Below are 26,672 nucleotides of genomic sequence, written 5' to 3'. Positions count from 1 at the left end.
CAACACTGCTGAGACTACCAAAGAAGTAAATGGTCATCAAAAGCAATGGCTGATCTTTTTGGTTTCATAAAGCAGACATTCCTAATGGTTTGACTAGCTAGTAGCCAGGCTCTTCTGTCCATGGAATTTTCTAGGCAGTTAATACTGGAGTAGGTTGCCATTTCCTACTCCAGGGGTATCTTCCTAACCCAGGAATCAAATCCGTGTCTCCTGCATTCACAGGTGAATTCTTTACCACTGCACCACCTGGGAAGCACATGTTAGCACTACAGATGATCTATTAAAATAATGTTTCTCATACTAAAGTAGGTCCAAACCCTAGAAAAGAAAGCAAAGACTAACAACTACGGGCTCAAGTCCATTCAGAAACACAGACCTGCCATATTTACTACAACAGACCACATTCAAAGTACTGGACTAAGTAACTAGGGGATTTATAAGTAGATAACATAGAGTTCCACCCCTCAAGCATCTTAAAGTTTACTTGGAGACAGAGAGTAATTACTTAAAAAAAAAAAGTAATTTCCACAATTAAAAATTACTTCAGGCAGTCTTCTAGAAGATATCCACTAATACCAAATAAACGGCCAGAAAATACAGTACATTTTTTCATAAAAACAAATCTTAGGACATTAGCCTGATTATAATTCTACCATATTTTATCATAAATAGTCACATATTCAAATTCCTTTAATGACAAACATTTATATTATCTTGCATATTTAATATGAGTATTTCCTTAGATATAAATACCCTAATTTGCAAACTTTCACAAATTATTATTAAGATCAAAATAAATCTCTACATATAAAGTACATACAGCAGAGAGACTGATACTTAAAACATGCAAACTAAAAAGAAAATTCTGTAATATAGGTCTTTAAAAAAAGCATGCCTATTTTAACTCCCTATCCCCGTTTCTTGATTAAAGTTAAAGGCTCCTTAGCTACTACCACTTGCTGAAATTATATAACCCACTCTGATTCCCTTTTTGTCATTATTGTTAGAAATTTTGTCATTATTGTTAGAAAGGTCAGAATAAATTTATAAACTAAACATCTCTGTTTTTTCACAACCAAGATAGTCTATTTTTTCTCCTTCTCTTTTGTTCTTATCCATTTTGTCTAGAATTTTGTATTGAATATTGAGTTAATGAATAGGGATCTAACCATACCTGGAAGTAGAAGAAAATGCCTTATTTAATTTAAAAATAAAAAGAAAACGAATATTATCATGAAATGACACAAAATAAAAATTTTTCCTCTTCTTGGATTTCTTTTAGAATAGAAAAGCAGCAAAAGGCATGAGCGTAATGGCATAAAATTTTAGTGCCATTATTAAATAATTCAATGAATGAAACCTAGAAGACTCCTTATGGAGAAAGACAATAAACAAATCCGATCTCCTCTCTGTTTCCCTCTCTCTTCACCCCAATATCATCAAAGCAATAAAGGTACAAATGTAGGTACAATGAATCATACCTTTATTGTCTCTCAGTTTTCACTGATTTTTTTCTTAAAATTACTTCAGCCTGGACTCCCCTGGTGGTTTAGTGATTAAGAATCCACCTGCCAATGCACAGGACACGAGTTTGATCCCTGGTCCAGGAAGATCCCACATGTCCCGGAGCAGATAAGCCCAGAAGCCTCAACTACTGCACCCATCTGATGCAGCTACTGAAGCCCACAAGCTCTACAGCCCATGCTCCACAACAGAGAACCACCACAATGAGAAACTCCCAACTAAGAACAGGCCCTGCTCACTACAACTAAGGAAAGCCCGCACGCAGCACTAATGACCCAGTACAGCCTAAATAAAAAAGTCTAATTAGTATAGGGAAAATATACTTTGCTATTTTAAGAATAACTCTTTCAAATTTTGATTCAGCAAATTACCATATAAAATAAAGATGTCTAGCAAACCACCTTTTGCTCAAATCAAAAGAAAAGAAATCCGTTTCATAAAAGAGTGCTTATAGCTTTTTAAATGCTATTTGTTGGAATGTTTCAGCAGTATCTCTATAGAAAGTTTTGGATCCTTCATAAATCGTGTAGGCAAAGAAGGCATGAAATTAAAAGTATTACGAGAGAGTCTAGCCTAGCATTATACTGTCACATACAAAGACCTGATTATTTACATGTGGTTTTTTAAATTTATCAACAGCTTGGCAAATCTTGATCAGTTGAATATAGTCAATTAGCTCTCTTAAGAGACATCCTTAACCAAGTACTGTGATTAGACATGAGTCTTTTAAAAGTTGTTCTCCTCATTTTAAAGAGGTGATATTCGGTTGTAATAAGCACTAAAACAATTTTTATTAACATAACTATGTTAAAATGCAAATAGTCACATCCAAACTACTAACAGAGATATCTTCGTAAAAGATAAAGTGGACCATGCTTAAAATCTATTAGCTCCCTGAAGTTGCTAGAATGAAATTCAAGCACTTCATTTACCATTGAAGCCCATTTATAATTAAGACCCAATAGGAACATGACCAATTTTGTGGGCCCTAAGAACTTTTGTTCTCATGGGACCTTTCCTCCATTAAAAAGTATACTTTATAATTGCATTGGGAGAAAAACATTAATACTAAATATCAGAACATTTTCTTCAACAATAAATTTCATTTTCTTCCTTCTGATTCTAAAACAAATTAAAACATTTTCATGGGTCTACAAAAATACTATGGGTCCTGGACTCTATGCTTACTGTGCCTAATGGGTAATTCAGCCCTAGGACTCAATCTTGCCATTCATGCCACTTCTCCATTCTTCACTTTCCACCACACAAATATGCTAAGGGCTTTGCAGGCCTTTACACATAATATACACAATATCCAGGATGCCATTTTTGATGCTCTGCTTTACCATTATGTGGTACTATATTTTATCAATTTAACATACATATCTTCTCCACCAAGCAGGAAGGTGACTTCACTTGTTCCCAGAGTCAGATTAGGCTTACAAAACTCATTTTGTATACCATAAGTCCCCAACAGTGTTAAGGGCAGTTTTCATATCTACATGAATTATACTCAATATCATATTCCCACTCAAAGATTATATATCTAGGCAATAATCATCCAGTCCTTTCACCATGAAACTATAAATGAAGCAATTAAGACAGTATTAGTATAGAGATAACATATACTATTTTGCCTCATATATATATAAAATTGAAAATAAAGTAAACATTTTCTGTTTACATAAGCTTTCTGGGATCTACATTTGCTAATCATATGCAGCATTTAATTTCCAGGAACAGGTGTGGCACGTCTGGAATACTCAGCTGTCTTATATTTCCCACTGTGTGACATAACACTATCAAGAATGCAAGGTATAAAGGTATGGCATAGTTTCATCATGTCAGCATCAGTTAACTGTCATTACAGACATAAATCAGCATCATTATGCTTACACTGAAAAATACTACCTACTTGCTTTTATGAGGGAAGAAAAGAAAGGAAAAAAAGGCTGTACTGAAAATATTAACTCTGTGTGTACTCAGTCATGTCCGATTCTTTGCAACCCCATGGACTGTATAGCCCAACAAGCTCCTCTGTCCATGGAATTTTCCAGGCAAGAATCTTGGAAGCGGGTTGCCATTTCTTCCTCCAGGGTATCTTCTCCAGGGACTCAAACCTGTGTCTCCTACATTGACAGACAGATTTTTTACCACAGCATCACCTGGGAAGTGAAACTATTAACTATTTGCCCTTTTAAAAAACAAACAAACAAACAAATACGATCATATTATTTGACCTTTCATGAAAATATATTCATGATTACTTATATGTTTCAAAAACAAAACTTTCTGAATGATTTTTATGTTAGATTTTTACTTTTAAATACCAATCTATCCATAGGTAATTGAAAAGAAATATAGGGAAGAGAATTTGATTCACAAACTAGGTTCCCACTTCTCCATTCTTTGGCCACTGAATAAAACTTATGCTAGTCCAGTCTAGAAAAGAAAAGAAAAATAGAGAGTAGTCCAATACCTCTCTCATCAATGCAAACATCCCAACCACACAATCACTATACAGTAGTAACAAAACCAAGAGATCGATATTAGCATAATCCACAGAGTTTAATCATATTTTATCAGTAATACATGTACTTATCTGTGTGAGAAAAAATTTAAGCAATTTTGTCATATACTATCGCAATCCAAACATTCAACCGTATTTTCACTCTCATGTTAACCCTTTAAAATCATGATCCCTTCGTCCCCCATTCCGAGTCAATAGTAACCACTAACCTGCTCTCCAACTCAATGATTGATATTTCACAGGTGTTCATATAGTACATATACTTTAGAGACTGACTTTTTTCACTGAGCAAAAATTCCTTGAGGTTCACCCAATTTGCTGCACGAACCAATAGTTAATTACTTTTTATGTAGAAGCATTTCATGATGTAGATGAGATGTACAATCTGTTTAATTTCTCATCTTATGAAGCTTATGGGGCAGTTTTCAGGGTTTTTTGGCTATTAGAAATAAAACTGTTATGAACATTTGTGTATATGTTCAATTCTATCAGGATTTTTGTTTAGAGTAAAATAAGATTAAAGTCCTAGAAAAATAAAGTATGACATCAGCAAAAAAGAAACTTGACACTCTGGGTTGTGCTATGGGATCTTGGTTTAAAGAACCATTCGTATAGAATACTCTTTATATATATATATTATATATATATATTATATATATGTATATATATATAATATATATAAATACAAGGTACGTATGGCACAAATTCTTTAAGATGAAAGATTCCAGTTTGGGGATGCTGATGTTTAAAGGAAGCCTAGTTCTTTGTAACAAGGTCCAACAAGCACAGCAAAGCTCTTTCCCTTGATGCCTGGACACCCAGAGCCCTTTAATGTGGAAGCCTCTGCTGGTCAGCTTTCCCTAAAAATACAAGAATAACACTGATCCATCCATCTTTACTTCCTTTTCCTACATTAAAAACAGACACATGGCAAGTAAATTTTCACATTAAAAGAATGTGACTCTAACATGAAAATTCAAATTAAAACTGCAATGAATGATAAAAGTCAATATCCATTTAAGACAAAAACTTTCAACAAAGTAGATATAGAATGAATGCACCTCAACATAATTAAGCCCATACATGACAAATCACAACTAACAAAATACTCAATGGTGAAAAGCTGAAACCTTTTCCTTTAATATCAGGAACTAAGACAAGGATGCCTACTTGACACTTCTATTCAACACTGTATTCACAGTCCTAATCAAAGCAATTAGGCAAGAAAATAAAATAGAAAGCATCCAAAATGTAAAGAAAGAAGTAAAATTGTCACTATTTGAAGATGATATATTATATACAGAAAACCCTAAAGATTCCACCAAAACCCAAAACCTATGAGAACTAGTGAATGAATTCAGTAAAGTTGCAGGACACAATAATAACAGACTGAAATTTGCAGCACTTCTACACACTAAGAGCAAACAAACAGAAAAATGAAGAAAACAATCCCATTCACAATTGCATCAAAACAAGTAAAATGCCTTGGGATAAATTTAACCAAGGAAGTGAAAGACACGTACTCAGAAAATGTTCAGTGTCTTAAAGATGATGTAAAAAAATGCAAAGAAATCCATTTATCAGTGCTTATGAACTGGAAGAATTAGTATTATCAAAATGTCCATCCTACCAAGCAACCTACAGATTCTACGCAATTCCTATCAAAATAAAAATAGTATTTTTCACAGAACTAGAATAAATAATTCTAAATCTACATAGAAACACAAAATGCCTCAATAAACAAAACAATCTTGAAAAAGAACAAAGCTGGAAGTAACACATTCCCCAATTTCAAACTCTACTACAAAAGTATAATAATCTAAACAGTATGATACTGGCACAAAAAGAGATACAGAGATCAATAGAACAGAACAGCAAGCCCAGAAACAAACCCAGGCTTTATATGCTCAATCAATATAAGCCAAAGGAGGCAAGAATATTCAATGGATACAGTCTCTTAAATAAATGGTGCTGGAAAACTAGACAATGACATGCAAAAGAATGAAACTGGACCACTTTTTTACGTCATACAAAAAAACAAACTCAAAAGGGGATACAGAATTAAATCTAAGATTAAAACTATAGAACTCTCAGAAGAAATCATAGGCAGTAAGCTTTCAGGCATTAATCTTAATAATATTTTTCGGGTATGTCTCCTCAGGCAAGGGAAACAAAAGCAGAAATAATCAAATGGGATAATATCAAACTAAAAAGCTTTTGCACAGCAAAGGAAATCATCAACAGAATGAAAAATCAACCTACTTAATGGGAGAAGATATTTGTAACTCCAATAAGGAGCTGACATCCAAGGTATATAATGAACTCATTCACCTCATAAGAAACTGTGAAAACTTCTTAAAGAGATGGGACTATCAGATCACCTTACCTGCCTCCTGAGAAACCTGTATGCAAGTCAAGAAGCAAGAGTTAGAACCAGACATGGAACAATGGACTGGTTTAAAACAGGGAAAGAATTACATCAAGGCTGTAAACTGTCACCCTGCTTATTTAACTTATATGCAGAGTACATCATGTGAAACAGCAGGCTGGATGAATCACAAGCTGGAATCAATGTTGCCAGGAGAAATATCAACAATCTCAGACATGCAGATGATACCATATTAATGGTAGAAAGAAGAGGAACTGAAGAGCCTCTTGATGAAGGTGAAAGAGGAGACTGAAAAAGCTGGCTTAAACTCAGCATTCAAAAAGGAAGATCACGGCATCCAGTCCCATCACTGCATGGCAAATAGATGGGGGAAAAAATGGAAACAGTGACAGACTCCTGGGGCTCCAAAATAATTGCAGATGGTATCTGCAATTAAATTGCATTAATTTAATGAAATTAAGACACTTGCACCTTGCAAGAAAAGCTATGACAAACCTAGACAGCACATTAAAAAGCAGAGACATCACTTTGCCAACAAAGGTCCATATAGTCAAAGCTATGGTTTTTCCAGCAATCATATATGGATGTGAGAGTTGGACCACAAAGAAGGCTGAACACTGAAGAATTGGTGCTTTCAAACTGTAGTGCTAGAGAAGACTAGAGAGTCCCTTGTACAGCAAGGAGATCAGAGTCAATCCTAAAGGAAATCAACCCTGAACATTCACTGGAAGGACTGATGCTGAAGCTGAAGCTCCAAAACTCTGGCCACCTGACACAAAGGGTCGACTCATTAGAAAAGACTCTGATGCTGGGAAAGACTGAAGGCAGGAGCACAAGGGACAACAGAGAATAACTGACTCAATGAACATGAGTTTGAGCAAACTCAGGGAGATAGTGAAAGACAGGAAAAGCCTGACATAGTGCAATCCACAGGGTCAAAGAGTTGGACACGACTTAGCAACTGATCAACAACATTCAACTCAATACGCCTCACCCCCTCAAAAACCCCAAACAACACAATTTAAAAATGGGCACATGTACACTGTGGCTGATTCATGTCAATGTATGGCAAAAACCATCACAATGTTGTAAAGTAATTAGCCTCCAGGTAAATTAATTTTTAAAAATGGGCAGAAGACCTGAATAGATATTTTTTTTCAAAGACATACAGATGGCAAACAGGCACATGAAAAGATGCTACACATCAGTAGTCAGGAAAACGCAAATCATAACCCCAGTGAGAAAGACACCTCACACCTGTCAGACTATTCTCAAAAAGACAACAAAGAACAAGTATTGATGAAGATGTGGAGAAAAGGAAACCATTGTACATAGTGGGAATATAAATTGGTGCAGTCACTACAGGAAATAGTAGGGAGGTTCCTCAAAAAATTACAAACAGAACTACCATACGAGATAGCAGTTCAACTTCTGTTTATCTGAAGAAAATGAAAACACTATTTTGAAAAACTATAAGTACCCCTAGGTTCACTGTGTCATTATTTATATATGGAAGCAATTTAAGTATCCATCAACTTGGATGTGATATTTATATACACACAATGGATATATAAGAAAAATAAGATGTGGTTTATATATACACAATGGAATATTACTCAGATATAAAAAAAGAATGAAATCTTGCTAATTGGAACAACATGCATGGATTTAGAGCATATCACATTAAGTGGATTTAGAGGGTATTACACTAAGTGGAATAAGAGATATACCATGTGATTCCACTTTTCACATGTGGAATAAGCGAAGAGATAAACAGAACAAAACAGAAACAGCCCCATAGATACAGATAACAAACTGGTGGTTTCCAGAAGGATGGAGGATGGTAGGGTGGAATATCTAGGTAAAGGAGATTCAGAGGTATAAATGTATAATTGTAAAATAAACATATCATGGTGCTATAATATACAGTATAGGGATTATAGATAAAAATATTACAGTAATTGCAGTAATACTGCAGTATGGTGACAGGTAGTAGCTGGATTTATCACGTGATCATTTCATAACGTATAAAAGATACTGATTCACTATGTTGTACACCTGAAATATAATATTGCATGTCAATTATAACTCATCTTTCTTAAAACCATGAATGAAAAAAATTTAACTACAGTGAGATTTTATTGTACACCTATAAGAATGACTAAAATTTAAAAACAACAAAACAAAAAACTCTTGACAGTATCAAGTACTGACCAGGGTACTGACACAGATGGGACATATACTTACCAATTAACTTATTAGCAGTCCCATTCCCTGATACCTACAGATACTGATACAAATGTAATGAAAATCTGTGTTCATACAAAAATCTTTATGTGAATGCTTATAGTGATTTTACTTATAGTCACATAGAACTATTTATAACCCAAAAGTACCTCAACTGAAAACCAGATAAACAAAAACTACTCTGCAACAAAAAAGGAATGAACTATTGACATGAGAAAAAACAAGAATGAATTTCAAATACATGATTCTAAATGAAAGTAGCCAGACTAAAAAAGCTGTATACTATTTGATGCATTACATGACATTCTAGAAAGGTAAAATTACAGGAATGGAGTGAGATTACTGGTTACCAGAGCCCCGATGGGAGAAGGAAGGAGTAACTGATTATGGTGGTACTGAAAGAGTATTTCTAAGGGGTAGAAATGTTCTGTATCTTAATTGGGGTGGTAGTTAACATGATTATGTACTTGTCAAACTTCACAGAACTGTATAACCAAAAGAGAAAATTTAACTTAAGGAAATTTAAAACTAAACCTTAAAAATAATTTGGTGCAGATAATTTTTGAATATGTTAGTAGATTAAATATTAATTCCTTTTTAAATTCCAATTTGAATTCTAAAAAGGTATGTCTCCACATTACAAGAAGAAAAGTAAATTAACCCAAAATCTCTTCAATTTCATGAAGGCCGACAGAGGTGAAGAAGCTGCAGAAGAAGAGTTTGAAGTGAGCAGAAGTTGGTTCGTAAGATTTAAGGAAAGAAGTCATCTTCTTAACATAAAAGTGCAGTGAAGTAGCAAGTACCAATGTAGAGGCTGTAGCAAGTTACTCAGGAGATCTAGCTAAGATATTAGTAATTAAGAAGGTGGCTACACTAAACAACAGATATTTTTAATGCAGATAGATGATGAAACAGACCTATGTTGAAAGAAAATGCCACCTAAGACTTTGAGCTAGAGAAGTCAATCGCAGTCTTCAAAGCTTCAAAGGACAGGCTGACTCTCTTGTTGGGAGTTAATAGAGCTGGTGACTTGACATTGAAGCCAGTGTTCATTTACCATTCTGAAAATCCTGGGGCTCTTAAGAATTATGCTAAATCTACTTTGCCTGTGCTCTATAAATGGAACAACAAAGCCTGGATGACAGTACATCTGTTTACAACATGGTTTATTGAGTATCTTAAGCCCACTGTTTGGACCTACTGCTCAGAAATTAAGAATCCTTTCAACACATTACAGCTCACTTACAGTGCACCTGGTTCCCCAAGAGCTCTTAAGGTGATGTACAAAGAGATTAATGCTGTTTCCATGCCTGCTAACGCAACATCCATTCTGCAGACCAAAGATTAAAGCAACATTTCAACTTTCAAGTCTTATTTAAGAAATACATTTTGTAAGGGAATATTGGCATAAATAGTGATCTCTCTGACAGATATGCACAAAGTCAATTTAAAACCTCTGGAAAGGATTCACCATTCTGGATGTCATTAAAAACATTTGTGATTCATGGAAAGAGGTCAAAAATTTTAACATTAACAGGAGATTGGAACAAAGGATTCAGAACATTACATAAACTTAGTTGATGAGGATTGGCTCCACTTTTGAAGAGTTCTATTGTGGGTACATTGCTATCAAAAAGCACCACATGTAACAAAGAAGTTTGTTTGTGAAAGGAAGAGTCAAGTGATGCAGCAAACTTTCTTACTCTTATTTTTTAAATTATCATAGTCAACTACTTCAGGAATCACCACCTTAATCAGTCAGCAGCAATCAACCTGGAAGAAACACTCTACTACAAAGATTATGATCTGCTAAAAGTTCAGATGATGGTTAGCATTTTTTGGCAATAAAGTATTTTTAAATTAAGGTGTGTACTTCTTTTTTTAGACATAACTTATACATGTATTAGGAAAACAAGAAAGTTACATGACTTACTTTTTTGGTGGTATTCTGGAACCAAACTCAGAGAATCTCCAAAGTTAAATAACCCAAAATAATACTCTAGGTTATCAATGCATATCCTATGTACTAAAACTATAGGTACATGGGGAGAAAAGCAGATTCATTCCAACTCAAGAAAGCATTAGTTTTGGGGAGCAGAAAACGGGATGAAATTAGGGAGTGGAGTTTTAACTAATGTGATTTATGCACACACACATTTTTAAAACACAGTACAAGCATGACAAAATGTTCACACTTATTAAATCTTGGTATTCAGTCACTTCTCTGAGTGTTAATGTGTTTAAAATATTTCATAACAAAAAACTGCTAAAGCTTTAAAAGTTGGGCTTTTTGGCAATGATAGCTTAAATATTCTAGACATGGTTCATAGAACTAGAGCACTGAGAAGAACTTAGGGATTAATAGTCCAAAACTGGAGTAAACTAAAACAATGCATAAAAGTAGAATACCTTGACAGAGTTTTGAACATAGAAGGCTAAGACTCACCAGGTCAATCTACAGCTGAGCATTTGGGGAAAACTTTTTAATGGGGGAATGTATCCCGGGTGTAGAAGGTTAGTTTGAAATCCAAAAATCAATCAATGTAATCTATCACATCAATACAATAAAGAAGAAAATTCATATGATCATATCAATAGATGAAGGAAAAGTGAAAAAATCCAACAACTACTCAAGAGAAAAGCCATGAATACAGAGGAACTTGCTCATCTAATTCTGATAATGAAGGAGTCTGGGTTGGGGGAGGGGGGGCAGGTATGTGGAAATGCTATACTTGCCAGGCAATTTTGCTGTAAAGCTAAAAGTGATCTAAAAACTAAGTGTCTTACAAAAAAAAGGATGGGAGATAGGCATTGGAATGGCACAATGAAAAATTGGGTAAAACATGGAATTACTGAAATAGCTGCATTTTAAGAAAAACCACCACTTAAAATGTATTTTTTTAAAAAAATGTATTTTAAGTGGTGGTGGTGGTGGTTTAGTTGCTAAGTCGTGTCCAACTCTTGCGACCCCATGGATTGTAGCCTGCCAGGCTTCTCTGTTCACGGGATCCTCCAGGCAAGTTAACACTCTGAATGCAAATCAACAGATTAATAGTCGTTCCTAATTTGGGCAGGATGGCCTGTGATGGGAGGGTAGCAATTTGGAGACAGGTTAAAGAGGTATATTTTGTTTTCTTTTGGTTGTCAGAATGATTGGGGGGGTTTTGGTGGCTTTCAAGTCAGTGGCCAGGGCTGCTAAATATTCAGCAATATGCAAAACAGCTCTGCAGGCAAAAGAATCATCCCTTCCAAAATGCAATCCCACTCCCACACTAGGGAGGTACAAAGGGAACTGATGGTATGATTTCTGACATTTAAGGAAACAAGTATAACACAGACAATTAATCCACATTATGTGAATATGCTTGCCAAATAACTAAGAGGATGTAAAAGAAATCTTTTTCTTTGCTTTACCATTAGGTAGTCAACTGCAGTCAATTCTTATTCTCAGCCAAGTGAATTGTTGCTTCTGATTTCAAATTCTCATATTTTCTTCCTTCCCCTGAATCCTGGAAGCATCATTTTTATGTCAAAACTGTTCATAGTGAATGTCAGATTTTCAAAGATGAAGCTTGATTTTAATAGTTCCTTTTCACCAACCTAGGATGTTGGTGGACTAATTAACTGCTTGTTTTTCTCTCTTTAATTCAATAAATTTATTAGCATGAGTCTAAGTATTATTCTCTTTTCATTATACATTTATTGATACTCAGATAATCCTTTCAATATAAAGAGTACAGTCTTTTATTCAGATCAGAAAAAGAATACTGTCTCAATAACTGTTTTCATTCTTTTCCCTTGTTTTGAAAATGACAGTTATATTATGAACCCATGATTCCCAAATTCAGTACAATCTATATCAGCAATTCTTCCACTTTCTTCTGTGACAGCTTTTTGGGGTATCATTCCAGACCTCTTGAATTTTGTGGTACCACATCTTTTAAAAATATTTTTATTTATTAATGGCTCTGCTAGGTCTTTTCTCTTTTTGGGGGGGTGTGTTAAGTCTAAAGGGTCTTATAGGTCTTCAATGAACTGTTCAACTTCAGCATTACTGGTTGGGGCATAGACTCGGATTACCATGATATTGAATGGTTTGCCTTGGAAAATGAACAGATTTGTCGTTTTTGAGATTGTATGCAGATATTGCATTTCAGACTCTTTTGTTGACTATGATGGCTACTCCTTTTCTTCTAAGGGATTCGTGCCCACAGTAGTAGATATAATGGTCTTCTGAGTTAAATTCACCCATTACAGTCCATCTTAGTTCGCTGATTGCTAGAATGTCAACATTCACTCTTGCCATTTTCTGTTTGACCAATTCCAACTTGCCTTGATTCATGGACCAAACATTTCAGGTTCCTATGCAATACTACTCTTGACCGCATGGGACCTTGCTTGCTTTTACCACCAGTCACATCCACAACTGGGCATTGTTTTTGCTTTGGCTCCATCCCTTCATTCTTTCTGGAGTTATTACTCCACTGATCTCCAGTAGCATATTGGGCACCTACCGCCCTGGGGAGTTCATCTTTCAGTGTCCTATATTTTTGCCTTTTCATACTGTTCATGGGGTTCTCAAGGCAAGAATACTTAAGTGGTTTCCTAGTCCCTTCTCCAGTGGGCCACATTCTGTCAGATCTTTCCACTATGACCCGTCTGTTCTGGGTGGCCCCACACAGCATAGCTTTCATTGAGTTAGACCTTTTAGAACTAACACCCAAAAAAGATGTCCTTTTCATTATAGGGGACTGGAATGCAAATTACGAAGTCAAGAAACACCTGGAGTAACAGGCAAATTTGGCCTTGGAGTATGGAATGAAGCAGGGCAAAGGCTAATAGAGTTTTGCCAAGAGAACGCACTGGTCATAGCAAACACCCTCTTCCAACAACACAAGAGAAGACTCTACACAAGGACATCACCAGATGGTTGATACTGAAATCAGACTGATTATATTGTTTGCAGCCAAACATGGAGAAGCTCTATACAGTCAGCAAAAACAAGACTGGGAGCTGATTGTGGCTGAGATCATGAACTACTTATTGCCAAATTCAGACTTAAAGAAAGTTGGGAAAACCACTAGACCATTATACAGTGGAAGTGAGAAATAGATTAAAGGGACTAGATCTGATAAAAGTGCCTGATGAACTGTGGACGGAGGTTCATGATACTGTACAGGAAACAGGGATCAAGACCATCCCCATGGAAAATAAATGCAAATAAGCAGAATGGCTGTCTGAGGAGGCCTTACAAACAGCTGTGAAAAGAAGAGAAGCAAAAATCAAAGGAGAAAAGGAAAGATATATCCATTTGAATGCAGAGTTCCAAAGAATAGCAAGGAGAGATAAGAAAGCCTTCCTCAGCAATCAATGCAAAGAAATAGAGGAAAAACAAAAGAATGGGAAAGACTAGAGATCTGTTCAAGAAAATCAGAGATACCGAGGGAACATTTCATGCAAAGATGGATTCGATAAAGGCCAGAAATGGTATGGACCTATCGGAAGCAGAAGATATTAAGAAGAGGTGGCAAGAATATACAGAAGAACTCTACAAAAAAAAATCATGATCCAGATAATCATGATGGTCTGATCACTCACCCAGAGCCAGACATCCTGGAATGTGAAGTCAAGAGGGCCTTAAAAAGCATCACTACGAACAAAGCTAGTGGAGGTGATGGAATTCCAGTTCAGCTATTTCAAATCCTAAAAGATGATGCTGTGAAAGTGCTGCACTCATTGTGCCAGCAAATTTGGAAACTCAGCAGTGGCCACAGGACTGGAAAGGGTCAGTTTTCATTTCAATCCCAAAGAAAGGCAATGCTAAAGAATGCCCAAACTACCGCACAATTGCACTCATCTCACACGCTAGTAAAGGGATGCTTAAAATTCTCCAAGCGAGTCTTCAGCAATACATGAACCATGAACTTTCAGATGTTCAAGCTGGTTTTAGAAAAGGCAGAGCAACCAGAGATCAAACTGCAAACATCTGCTGGATCATCGAAAAAGAAAGAGAGTTCCAGAAAAACATCTATTTCTGCTTCACTTACTATGCCAAAGCCTTTGACTGCGTGGATCACAAGAAACTGGAAAATCCTGAAAGAGATGGGAATACAGACCACCTGACCTGCCTCTTCAGAAAACTGTATGCAGGTCAGGAAGCAAGAGTTAGAACTGGACATAGAACAACAGACTGGTTCCAAATAGGAAAAGGAGTATGTCAAGGCTGTATATTGTCACCCTGCTTATTTAACTTATATGCAGAGTACATCATGAGAAACACTGGGCTGGATGAAGCACAAGCTGGAATCAAGATTGCTGGGAGAAATATCAATAACCTCAGATATGCAGATGACACCACCCTTATGGCAGAAAGTGAAGAAGAACTAAAGAGCCTCTTGATAAAAGTGAAAGAGGAGAGTGAAAAAGTAGGCTTAAAGCTCAACATTCAGAAAACTAAGATCATGGCATCCGGTCCCATCACTTCATGGCAAATAGATGGGGAAACAGTGGAAACAGTGGCTGAGTTTATTTTTCTGGGCTCCAAAAATACTGCAGATGGTGATTGCAGCCATGAAATTAAAAGACACTTACTCCCTGGAAGGAAAGATATGACCAACCTATACAGCATATTAAAAAGCACAGATATTACTTTGTCAACAAAGGTCCATCTAGTCAAGGCTATGGTTTTTCAAGTAGTCATGTATGCATGTGAGAGTTGGACTATAAAGAAAGCTGAGCGCCAAAGAATTGATGCTTTTGAACTGTGGTATTGGAGAGTCCTTTGGACTGCAAGGAGATCCAACCTAAAGGAGATCAGTTCTGGGTGCTCACTGGAAGGATAATATTGAAGCTGAAACTCCAATACTTTGGCCACCTGATGTGAAGAGCTGACTCATTTGAAAAGACCCTGATGCTGAGAAAGATTAAGGGCAGGAGGAGAAGGGGACGACAGAGGATGAGATGGTTGGATGGCATCACCGACTCAATGGACATGGTTTGGGTAAACTCTGGGAGTTGGTGATGGACAGGGAGGCCTGGCATGCTGCGGTTCATGGGGTCGCAAACAGGCACAACTGAGCGACTGAACTGATGCTAGGTCTTTGTTGCTGCACGGGCTTTTCTCAAGTTGCAGCATGTGGGTTTCTCATTGTGGTGGTTCCTCTTGTTACAGAACATGAGCTTCAGGGCGCATGGGTTCAGTAGTTGAGGCACATGGGCCTCAGTATAGTTGCAGCTCCAAGGCTCCTAAGCGCAGGCTCAATAATTGTGGCACAGCGGCTTAGTTACTCCATGGCATGCAGGGTCCTCCCAGATCATGGATCAAATCCATGTCTCCTGCATTGAGAGGTGGATTCTTGACCCCTGAAGCCACCAGGGAAGCCCCGCTTCTATCCTTTACTTCCTTTAATACTATTTTTCCTATTGAATTGTTTTATTATAAAAAATTTCAAATCACGGAAAAGTATAACATCAAGCATACTACTCACCACTCAGATTTAACAAATGTTAATACTCACTCATATTAGATTTGATCTAGTCTAAATGTTGGAAACTTACCTGATCTTTCCCTGATCTTATCTCCTGAGGAGTAACCACATTCATCAAATTTGTGTTTAACTCTCAAATGTATCTTTTTATATTTCTATTCCAAATATATGAATATATGGATCCCAAACAATATTTTACAATGTTCAAGGGTGTTTTAAATTTGCAAAAAATGTACTTCATAGAATCCTGAAACTTATTATAAAACATTATACTTTTGTGACTCATCAAATTTTACTGAATTTTTAGTTATATCTCTTAAAATATAAGAATGTTCTTCCTCTCTGCTTTCAAATAGTCTTATGGTTTTATTTTTCTTAATAGCAGAGTTATTCTAATGCCAAACGCCAAACAACTTAAACATTGTTGTGGTTTTAATTCTATCTAGTTTTCAGATGTGAATCAACCTCTGAAGAATTCTAAATAATGTTCTATTTTTCACAGTACGAGTTTTTATTAGTTTTATTCACCAGAACTAAGTAGAGCTCTATTGATAAACCATGCGTGCCAAAAAACTAAAGTGGATAAAAGGAGGAGTATGAGGAGTCTGAGGAATCAGGTGGTAGCTGACAAAAGTTTTGATTAACAAGTATCAAAAAAACTAGAACTTTAGGAAAGCAAAGGAAGAGTTTGCTTAAAGGGGAATGCTTAAAGAAAAATAGCGAGAATTCTAGCACAGACATGAACACAACAGTATATTTGGCAGCAGGACATCTTACTTTCTCAGTCCAACATTTTGAGAACAGCCTACACTTTTTCTATCTTTAAGATACAGCTTGCAAGCTAGATCTATAAATGTAAAACTCTAGAAACTGTACACCAATATAGAGAATTACTTTTTTCAAATTAACTCCACAACAGCTTTTTAGAACCTAGTGATAACCAATTTATACCCTGAGATTTGAGAGACATGAAAATTGTAGTTATAAATAACAGACTACTTTATAGGCACAAACATATTGGAGAACAAAATAAATAAGAAAATTCGTTTGAATAATGCAGAAAATTCACATCTCAAGTAAAAGGGAAGGCAACTTTTAAACATAAAATGAAGGAAACTGTGACATGAAAGAAATATTTACTGTTTGGTTGGGATTTACATTGAATATCTGTTAAACTCAGAGATACAGAAACGGGCTTCCCTGGTGGCTCAGGGGTGAGGAATCTATCTGCCAATGCAGGAGACACGGGTTCAGTCCTTGATCCAGAAGATCCCATGTGTCATAGGGCAGCTCGGCCCATACACTACAACTACTCAGCCTGTGCTCTAGAGCCTGGGAGATACAACTACTGCATTCACATGCTGCAGCTACTGAAGCCTGCCAGCCTAGAGCTCCACAAGAGAGGCCACCACAATGAGAAGTCCACAATGCAACTAGCGAGTAGCCCCTGCTCTCTGCAACTAGAGACAAGCCCATGAAGAAACGAAGACCCAGCCAAAAATAAAAATAAGTAAATAAAATTATTTTTTAAAAATTCTAAGAAGCTGATCAAAAACATTTTTAAAGAGAGATACAGAAAGAATAAAAAGAGTTTGAAACAACAGAGCCAAGGTCAATACCTTCTAACAGAAAATAGTAACAAAGAAAACAAATATAAAGCATTCAAACTTTTTAAAAAATAAATTTTATAGATACGGCAAATGAATGCTTTCAGCAGAAAGTATCACTACATAGAACTGGCCATGTGTTGTCAAGCAATTTAAGCAAAAAGTGTCCAACTGTTTGCTTTAAAAAGTGAAATTTGGGGACTTCCCTGGTGGTCCCAGGGTTAAGAAACCACCTTCATAATGCAGGGGACACGGGGGAGATCTCTGATCAGAGAACTAAGACCCCACCTGTCACAGGGCAACCTAAGCCTGCATGCCTCAATTAGAGAACTCGCACAACGCAATTCCTGAGCCCGCCAGTTGCAACTAGAGAGAAGTCCACGCATTGCAATCAAGGGCCTGCAAGCCACAATTAAGACCCAATGCAGCCAAAAACAAATACATAAAGTTTTTTTAATTGAAATTTTGTCACCTATGTTTTGTTCTTGGAATTAAAATGTCCATTTTGACACTAGAAAGATTTTTAAAAAACACTTTGAAAAAGAATGAGCATATGTTTCTAATGGTCTCAATGGCTTATCTATAATGCCTTAAGAAATATATGAAACAAAGCTTGCTAAAAACAAAAATATTTCTAATTTGTATTACTTTCTCACCTTCTATAAAAATCATTAAATATACACACTGCCAAAGAAATCAACAAAAATGTGATTGTCCTGAGAAACAGTTATCTTATAGCCATGTAAATGAGCTATACTAATAGATATTCACTAAAATAGAAGTAGAGTGTTATACCAATAAGAGATTCACTATAATAGAGCTAGGGTTTCCCTGATGACTTAGTGGTGAAGAATCCACCTGCAATGCAGGGGACGAGGGTTCAATCCCTGGGTCAGGAAGATCCCTGGAGGACAAAATGGCAACCCACTCCAGAATTCTTGCCTGGGAAATCCCATGGACAGAGGAGCCTGGTGGGTTACAGTCCAAGAGGTTGCAAAGAGTAGTACAACTGAGCACCCACACAGAGCCAAGATAAGATTTATTAAGTGAGACTTTAGTATAGAAATTTATTATGTTGAAAGTTTTACATAAGAAGTGGTTAAAAAATTTTCACATATTATCTGCTGTTATAAAACAGATCTCCACTTATGATCTATCTTGAAATCAATGTCTTACTACAGTACATATAGGGAACACATATTAATAAAAAAAAATACTGATTTGGGGGCAATATGTACACAGTACTACACTAGATGCCATAAGAAATCTTAAAATACTTACAAGATAATTGTCATGTGCTGAAAGTTTGTTAAATAACTACGGAGCACTTTCTTCATGAAAAAGTTGTGTCAGATACTGAGAATGAAACGATGAACAAAAACCTCCATCATATGAAGCAATAAATAACTGAAACAGGATGTGCCCCTTGGCACTTGTGCCCACAATGTGCTATTATTCTAGCTCAAAATCTCACAACATGAAGTTTAATCTCATTCATTATTTTGGATCAGATGCTAATAATACTAGGGTCTATAGACAGATGCACAAATAATAAATCTATTCTGAAAATAGGAGTAATTTGGCAGACACTGGTGTACAGGGTACCAGAAAAGCATATTCGCCCTCTAAAATTTCAAACTGATATTTAACACTTTTAAAAAAGAAGGGAAGGAGGGAGGGAGGCGAGGGAGAATATAGGTCAATTTATATATTTATTGCTATTAGAAAGGAGAATTTATACTACTCTGAACCTTTCAAGAGATGCCCACATGTGAAGCTATACATACTGTATAGTTTACACAATCTCCAAACTCATGTTCACCATGGTTTACAGAGATACGTGAAAGGGCTTTGAAAAGTATTATATATATAGAAATGACTTTTCTGAAGAGATCTTAGACAAGTAACTATCAATACTACTTTGAAGTAAATAGTATACAAAGAACACACCATGATAATAATACAGCAAACAGAAGTTTAAAAAATCAACTTTAAAATGAAACGAACCACTGCTTCCAAACAAAAACTCTCTACTTCTTAAAAAGATTAATTGCAGTGGATTTTTACTTTGTTTTCTTAGCCTCAGAGCAAGTACTATAAAAGTGTTCAGTATCTTAACAAGATACTAGGTTACAGAAGGTCAGACTGTCACCAAGCCTCTTATAAATCAGGCCTCTTGCCAAAATGATTTCCTGCAAATAAACTTCTGTTACATATATGAAAGTTTTCAACATTGGTATTCTAGTAGTATCTTGATTAATTTATCAGAAATAACCAAGAAAATTAAATAAGTAGTCACCTCAGTCTTACTCTAACATTCTGCTTATCTTTCTAATAGCAATCCTTACCAAAATTTAGGATTAAACCTTACATTAACATTAGACTAAAACTTGATTAAAAGTAAATAACAGAATTAAAGATGGCAGGTAGAATTTCTGGAAATGAAGAGATTATAAAGTCCTTACTCAAAAAACTTGATCACATCACCTACAATTTGACCTTATCATTTCCTTGATTTTCATTTCCAAAATTCTTAAAATGATGTAGAAGGACCTTCTTGACTAACTACTGACACTCCCAGCTTCATCCAGACAGAAATGATAGAGTACCATTCTCTTTCTCACCTTATCATGCATTCTATTTCTTTTACCTAGAAGGCCTCATTTACTCAACCTCTATTCATCTTTACATTTCTTCTTCAAAGACTCTCTCCCTCCCTGTTCAACCCAGACCTGCGGCGGGGGGCGGGGGGGGGGGGTCCTGCTTTCATATTCTCCATAACATTCTTTACACAACCTCCAAGTCTTATTCCTTTTATGCGCCTGAATTATTCATCAAATTTTAACTTCTAAATAAGAACAGGGGCTGAGTTCTTGTTCACCACTGTGACTTTAGCACATGGGACTGTATCAAAAACATTCAATATATGTTCATTGAATAGGTGAAAGATTAATGTGTTTCCTTCCCTTATTTTTTACCTAGGACAAGAAGTACAATTTTTTTAAAAAAGTGGAGCACACCAGCAAAATGAAACCCTATGCCCTGGCAAAAACAAGTATAATATCAGCTTTGTTTACAATGGCCCCCAAATGGAAACTAACCAAGTGTCCATAAATTGGCAGACAGACCAACAAATGTAATATATCCAAATAAATATTAATGAGAAGCAAAAGGAATAAACTATTGACGCATGCAATAATGTGGATAAATCTCAATTATCACTGTGTTAGTGATAGATACTATATATGATAACGTTTCATATGATTTCACGTATATGAAATCCTAGAAAATAAAAGAAATTTAAAGTAGATCAGTGCTTGCCTGGTAGTAATGGTAAAGGAAAAAAATGACTACAAAGAGCACAAGGAATCTTTAGAGGATGATGAAAATTTTCTCTATGCTGATTGTGGGGGAGGGATTTTATAAGCATACACAATTATAAAACTTTATCAAACTGTACAGTTTAAACACATGCAGTTCCTCAACTGGGTCTACTTTCAAAAAGACAAGTACACAGAGGAAAACTGAACAAGAACAAGACAACATAGCTCAGAGGAATTTTTTCAGGCATGTTGTGAAATGATATATACAAATGTTTTCCTGAGTCACAGAATCTTGTGCCTAATCTGTAATCCTCTTAAAAGCTGGTTCTATGAATGAATATAAATTTTCCCTTGGTGTTGTTGGCAGGAATTTTTTTTAAGACCTTCACTGCTTATCCCACATAACATCCATTTTTCAGTAGCTGTAATATATTTATCTGTACTGGAAAAGTCTAAATGCCTTATCTTTACCCTGGAACAAAGTTCAGGGACTAGTTCTGGGTATGCTGTGTGTTTGGCTTCTGTTTATCTAAGTGTCAAAATGAACTATCTAAAATAAACAACACAGGAACCTTGCAGTAATGGGGCAAACTGCTGAATAACTGAAGCAACAGTATCCTGTTCTTGGAACACAAATTTCTCAAGGCAAACATAACTGGGATTTCAGAGTATCACTACAAAAAGAGTGTCTTAACCTAACAGAAATGTTCCTAAAAAATTTGGTGTAAACTCAAATTTCTAAATTCAATTACAGTACATCAAGTACTGACGTTTCTTCTTATGAAAGTTAAACAATTACCTTTTAATTTATACATTTGTTTATCCAGATTACAACACATTAAATTGTCATTCTGCTGTGCATTCCCATAATGTCAGAGAGAGAAGAGTGGGAAGATTACAGTCTTCAAAAGGTGCCTCTTTAGGATGTTCCTGAATTTGATGCTATAGTGGGAGTCCTTGAAACTACGCAAGGACTCACAGGACTCAGCACATCATCGTACTCAGGGGTATAATTGACTAAAGCAGATAATCCAGAAACAAAGTCAGCAAAGGGAAAAGCTCTATGAGGTGATGTCTAGAGGAAACCAGGTACAATCTTCCAAGGGTCTTCTCCCCACAGAGCCACAGAGGATGCACTTAATTCCTCCAGCACCAAACTGTGACAACATGTGTGGAATGTCTAACCTAGGAATCTCATTAGAGACTCAGTGTCCAAAGTTTTTATCACAGTCACGTACACAGCCTCTGCCTGGCACACAAAAAAATGCCACACTCTGAGAAGAAAAGGAGGTGCTCGCAATAAACCATATTGTTGTGCAAATAGTTCAAGCATAGTAAACCACTCTTATCAGTCATGAAATGGTGAGAACACTCCCAGAATTCAATTTTGTTTCTCAGATGCCGGCCAAGGGCCAATGTTATAAGCAGATCTCTCTAAGGACAGCAATTTTCCTGTGTTAACTCCTTTTCTGCATAGATTCTGAAAAATAAAGGCAACCAAACACTGATTAAAATACACACAAACATTTTGAGTACTGAGTTGCAAGGCCAACCAGCTGTCTGAACAGACATGGGCCTCAAGACACTGTGTTGCCAGATCAACCAGCTGTCCAACTGGACATGGGGCTCCAGGTCACTAGTTCAAATAATCAGACATGGGGCCCCAGGCCACTAATTCAAATAATCTCCTGGTGAAACATGGCTGAGGTGAAATATTATATAACTTTAAAGGTAAATCACAGAATATCTCAGATAAACTCTCTTTCAGAAAACAGTCACGAAATAATAGGTTTATCTTCACTGCAATTATTACCATCATTTATTAATGTTTCAATGTCGTAGACTGATTGTAAAACAGACAAAAGAAAAAAAACCCAGTAAAGTTTCTCTGTCCACAAAGATGCCCACCTGACTGAGGGGAAAAAAAAAAGGGACACACTCAACAACAACTCTGGACTGACAAAATGCCTAAGGTAATCCAAGCTCTTCAGAACAGCAGGGACATACATTGTTCTCCCCTAATTCACAGCAACAGAAAACCACAGATTGCATAACAATCAGTCATTAAAGAGTCACTCAAATATTTATTAACTACCTGTTAACATGCCAAGCACTATTCTAAACCTGGAGATATGGTAGGAATAAGATAGAGTATATACATATAAAGTAATAGATAGTGAGTCTACCTTCAAGATGCGTATATTCTGGTGATGGAAATATAGAATAAATATGTAAGAATTTCATAGGATGGTTCTGAATGACTCAGTTTTTCCTCCTAAGTTGCAATCAGTGGTCATTCTCAGTAACTACTCGTTCAGGAGTAAATTTAAAAACATTCTAAAAGTAGTCTTAATCTACATACTTTGCCAGTTTTCCAAAAGAGCAATAGTGTTTTACATAAAAAATTTTAATACAGATGTTCTTAAGCCTCCAAATTCCCTTTCAAATTTTTATGCTAGGAAATAAAGAACCAATATGTAAGGATGTAAAAAGAAAACTTACTGGAGCATTGTTTGTAATAGTAAAAATTGGAAACAATCAGTTCTCTGCTGATAAACATTTAAGTTACCAAAATCAGATACATCCAAAAATAAAATACTATGCAGACATAAAAAATTATTCAGATCTGATTTCCTAATATAGGTGCGGGGGGGACGATGATCTATTTAACAGAAAAGATGATATTAAACATTGGTGTATCATAATTTCATTTTGGAAATTTATGTGGGCAGGAAGAGGAGGAGGAGGAAAGAATGTGTGTATGTAAAACTGTCTGGAAGGATATACTCCAAAATACTGTGAGATTATGACTTAGCATTGTTAACACATTGTACTACATTAAACTAATAGGATATCAAAACTGAAGACCTAAAAGACCCATTATTAGCTTTTATAGAGACGATCAATCAGCAAAAACAGAAGCAGGGGTAGTATTTCAGAAATTAAAAATTATAGTGAACATATTTAATTCTGAGGAATTTTCTCATGAGTATATTAATCTTCAAGTTTAAAATTCTTCACAATTATGTTTATATATCCCTGGTGGCTCAGAGGTTAAAGCATCTACCTGCAATGCGGGAGACCTGGGTTCGACCCCTGGGTCAGGAAGATACCCTGAAGAAGGAAATGGCAACCCACTCCGGTATTCTGGCCTGGGAAATCCCATAGATGGAGGAGCCTCGTGGCCTACAGCCCATGGGGTAGCAAAGAGTCAGAGACAACTGAGCGCCTTCACTTTCACTTTCTTTTTTAAATTTTTTTTAATTTTTTTTAACTTTACAATACTGTATTGGTTTTGCCATACATTGACATGAATCAGTCACAGGTGTACATGAGTTCCCAATCCTGAACCCTCCTCCCACCACCCTCCCCATATCATCTCTCTGGGTCATCCCAGTGCACCAGGCCCAAGCATCCTGTATCCCGTATCGAACCTAGACTGGTGATTCGTTTCTTACATGATAGTATACATGTTTCAATGCCATTCTCCCAGATCATCCCACCCTCTCCCTCTCCCACAGAGTCCAAAAGTCTGTCCTATACATCTATGTCTCTTTTGCTGTCTCGCATACAGGGTTATCGTTACCATCTTTCTAAATTCCATATATATGTGTTAGTATACTGTATTGGTGTTTTTCTTTCTGGCTTACTTCACTCTGTATAATCGGCTCCAGTTTCATCCATCTCATTATAACTGATTCAAATGTATTCCTTTTAATGGCTGAGTAATACTCCATTGTGTATATGTACCACAGCTTTCTTATTCATTCATCTGCTGATGGACATCTAGGTTGCTTCCATGTCCCTGGCTATTATAAACAGTGCTGCGATGAACACTGGGGTACACGTGTCTCTTTCAATTCTGGTTTACTCGGTGTGTATGCCCAGCGGTGGGATTGCTGGGTCATAAAGCAGTTCTATTTCCAGGTTTTTAAGGAATCTCCACACTGTTCTCCATAGTGGCTGTACTAGTTTGCATTCCCACCAACAGTGTCCAGAAGACCAGAAACTATAAAATTCCTAGAGGAGAACATAGGCAAAACACTCTCTGACATAAATCACAGCAGGATCCTCTATGATCCACCATCCAGAATACTGGGAAAAAAAGCAAAAATAAACAAATGGGATCTAATTAAAATTAAAAGCTTCTGCACAACAAAGGAAACTATAAGCAAGGTGAAAAGACAGCCCTCGGAATGGGAGAAAATAATAGCAAATGAAGCAACTGACAAACAACTAATCTCAAAAATATACAAGCAACTTATGCAGCTCAATTCCAGAAAAATACATGACCCATTCAAAAAATGGGCCAAAGAACTAAATAGACATTTCTCCAAAGAAGACATATGGATGGCTAACAAATACATGAAAAGATGCTCAACATCACTCATTATCAGAGAAATGCAAATCAAGACCACAATGAGGTACCATTTCACACCAGTCAGAATGGCTGCGATCCAAATGTTCACTTTCACTTTCATCTTAAAAATACTTGTTTACAAACGGACACAGATAGTATTTTAAAGTATATGGTGTGGGGAGGGAGTGGGGGGGGGTCATGTTTGGGAACGCATGTAAGAATTAAAGATTTTAAAATTAAAAAAATAAATAAATAAAAAATTAAAAAAAAATAAAGTATATGGTGACAAACTGTAACTAGGATGTCACTTAACTACTACTCTTAAAAATGTCTAATTCACTACAAACGTTACTTGTTTTTGCTTTTTAAAAATTAAAAAACCTAAGGTATATTTCTAAATGGAGAGTTAATTATAGGGGTAAAGATGGGTAAATAAAAAAGGATTGTTCAATCAAAGATTTTACTGATCAAATTTCTAGTACTCAAAAACACACACACACACACACACACAAAAAAAACAGAACAAAACAAATAGTGGTACCCTTCATAAAAAATTTCTACCCAAAAGAGTTTCACATATGAACATACTAAGATCTTCAAAGTCATGATATATATAAACCGACACACCAAAAAAACAACCTAGGAAAGAATGCAGAGCAACTGGAACTCTCATAAATTACTGGTGAAACGCAGAACAGTACAGTCACTTTGGAAAAGTTGAGCAGTTTACCAATGTACACAACAATTTCTGTCCTCCGTGAAATGGAAAACATACCAGTATTCAAGATATTCATTTATAACAACATTATCTACAATGGCTTTAAGAATACTACTCAATAAAGAAGGAACCATATATGCACGCAATAACAAGGGTAAATCTTATATATATATGTATATATATATATATATATATATATATATATAAAAATACTGGGGTCCCGGGTGGCACAGTGATTAAGAATCTTGGGAAGATCTCCTGGAGAAGGAAATGGCAACCCACTCCAGTATTCCTGCCTGGAAAATTCCATGGACAGAGGAGCCTGGCAAGCTACAGTCCATAGGGTCACAAAGAGTCAGACACGATTGAGCAACTGAGTACACATGAAATACTAGAGACAAATTAAAAATGTCTAATCACTATCAGATTCATTTATTTTTAAAGATGAAAAAGCATAAGATATACTTCTGAATGAACAGTTAAATTT

The 26,672-nt window shown here is 36.0% G+C and overlaps 1 protein-coding gene across 1 annotated transcript in view; it reads right to left on the bottom strand.

Moving 5' to 3' along the window:
- The window catches only part of BMPR2 (bone morphogenetic protein receptor type 2), a 145,353-nt gene that overhangs the window by 57,501 nt on the left and 61,180 nt on the right, over positions 1-26,672 (bottom strand).

Source organism: Ovis aries, chromosome 2, assembly GCF_016772045.2.
Source record: "Ovis aries strain OAR_USU_Benz2616 breed Rambouillet chromosome 2, ARS-UI_Ramb_v3.0, whole genome shotgun sequence".
NCBI classification, from domain to species: domain Eukaryota; kingdom Metazoa; phylum Chordata; class Mammalia; order Artiodactyla; family Bovidae; genus Ovis; species Ovis aries.
The sequence above is the reverse complement of the archived record's forward strand: the minus strand, read 5'-3'. Positions and strand labels throughout refer to the sequence as shown.